The sequence below is a fragment of the Acomys minous genome (assembly GCF_964271855.1).
Source record: "Acomys minous genome assembly, chromosome: 5".
NCBI classification, from domain to species: domain Eukaryota; kingdom Metazoa; phylum Chordata; class Mammalia; order Rodentia; family Muridae; genus Acomys; species Acomys minous.
Window position 1 is genome coordinate 98,666,058 of NC_140494.1, and position 2,232 is coordinate 98,668,289.

Genomic DNA, 2,232 nt, shown 5'->3' on the forward strand with positions numbered 1-2,232 from the left:
GGGAAGAAAAACTGAATGGTCTAGCTCTGCTGACAGAGACCTTTCCTGGACTAAGGATGTGTGACAGGCTTCACAAGCCTTCTCTCCAGGACTTTATTTTGGCAAGCAGCTTAAACCAAGAAGCACTACTGCGGAAATAACCAGCTCTGCAGATTTCGATCTGATTGTATTGGCTTGTATGGAACACTGAGTTCCCTTTTCCTGGTATTGTCCACTTTATAGATTAGCAATATATTAAGCTCAATGTAAGTAAACTGTGAGACTGAGTAAATCAAATGACACTCAGTGCCTCGCCCTCTCTAGGCAATGTACCCTAACTCAGAGCTATACTTTTGCCTCCATATTTTCTTTTCTCACTTTGAGAAAGCAGAGATGTTTTCTTGGCTTTACTTCTAATTAGATGAGATAAATAGAGGTAGAAATTAAATCTTATTTTGGGGAGAGTTCAGGAGAAAATGAATGAAATCGATTTAGATGAGACAGTTCCACTAATCCTTTAACCCATATTCTATTTAATTATAAACACAGTGGAAACTACATTTCCCAGAATCACTGGCAGCTAGTACTGTAGAAGTAAATTAGATTCTACTAATTAAAGGAGCTGAGGTTTGCTGGTAGGCTACCCATACTGCAGTGGATGGCTGCATACTAATTTAAATACGGGCAGAGTATTAATTAGGCTCGCTTGGTTATTAAAAAAGAAGGGGACATGAAAATGGCAGGCAGATATCTGGGGGTGTGCGATAAAGAAAGAGTAGAAAAAGAATGTGGGGGATAAATATGATCAATATACATTGTGTACATATGAAAATATCAGAAATTTAAAAAATTCTTACCAATGGCCTCATATAGAGAAGATAGGTCCAAAATATTAAAAAAAAATTTACCCCAAAAATAGAGCAGTTACAAATGGAAACTACAGAAGAAAAGAACAGAATGAGGAAAAGGAGATGAGGCATGTACCCAAGCATGGAGAGAAGCAATTGTTTCCTGTACACAGCTGGGTAGGCTTACAGAGTGCATTTTCCAGGTATTTACAACCACTTACTCTGACATAGAGAAATGTTAACATTTAAGTCAAAAAAGTTTTCTTCTCAGTGTTCTGTCCAGTGCAGCCTTCACGTCCTTGTTTCTCAGGCTGTAGATCAGGGGGTTGAGCATGGGGATCACTGTGGTGTAGAACACAGAAGCTACATTCTCCTGGGCCAGGGAACTAGCTGTGGAAGGCTTTAAGTACATGAATGCGGTGGATCCATAGAACAAGCCCACAGCTGCCAAGTGGGAGCTGCAGGTGCTGAAGGCTTTGGACCTGCCCTCCGTGGAGCTGATGCGGAGGATGCTGGAGAGGATGAACGCATAGGAAATGAGTACTGTTAAGCTGGTGACTACAATGTTGAACCCAGCTGAAAAGAAGACAACCATCTCCACGTCATAGGTACTAGAGCAAGAGAGCTTCATGAGGGGGAGGATGTCACAGAAATAGTGCCTGATGAGGCCACAGAAATCACAATAGTGTAATTTCAACATGAGGCCGGTCTCTATTATTGAGTCAATGAGTCTCACGGCATAGACAAAAGTCACCAGCAGTGAGCAGAGGACAGGAGACATGATGATGTTGTAAAGCAAGGGGTGGCAAATGGCCACATAGCTGTCATAGGCCATCATAGTGAGCATGTAGGACTCTGCTCTGACCAAAAGGAGGAATAAGCAAAGCTGAGTCATGCACCCCACATAGGAGATGAGGTTTCTCTGGGACACAAAGTTGACAAGCATTTTTGGGGTAATGACAGAGGAGTAGCAGAGGTCCATGAGCGACAGGTTGCTGAGGCAGAAGTACATGGGGGTGTGAAGCTGTGTGCTGAGTCCATGCCAAGGTTTCCCACCATGGTGACCAGATAGATGCCCAGGAAGAGGAGGAAGAGGGGCATCTGGAGGTCTGGCCTGTTCGTTAGCCCCCCGAGGATGAAGTCTGTCACTGTGGAGTGGTTTTCTGTAGCCATTGTGTGTGTGTGTGTGAATCCTGTGGGGAGAGAGAGAAGGAGCCTGAGAATGGTGACCTTGCCCTGCTTGGAGCAGCTGGATTTCTGCATTTGACACTTGCAGAGCTAGCCTGGTAATGGCAGGTGCGTCTTCTCCACACGGCTGTTTCTTGCTGACAAAAGGGCCACCCCTGGGTCTTCAGTGGTCTTGACGCTTAGTTCAGGGCAATTTTCTGTATGTCTCACCACTGTC

At 44.4% G+C, this 2,232-nt stretch overlaps 1 pseudogene across 1 annotated transcript; it reads right to left on the reverse strand.

The window, feature by feature from the left end:
• Positions 1 to 1,077: 1,077 nt before the first annotated feature.
• On the reverse strand, positions 1,078 to 2,000 carry LOC311598303 (olfactory receptor 8A1-like; annotated as a pseudogene). The gene has a single exon. The product of its transcript is annotated as an olfactory receptor 8A1-like (transcript).
• Between the last annotated feature and the right edge of the window lie 232 nt (positions 2,001 to 2,232).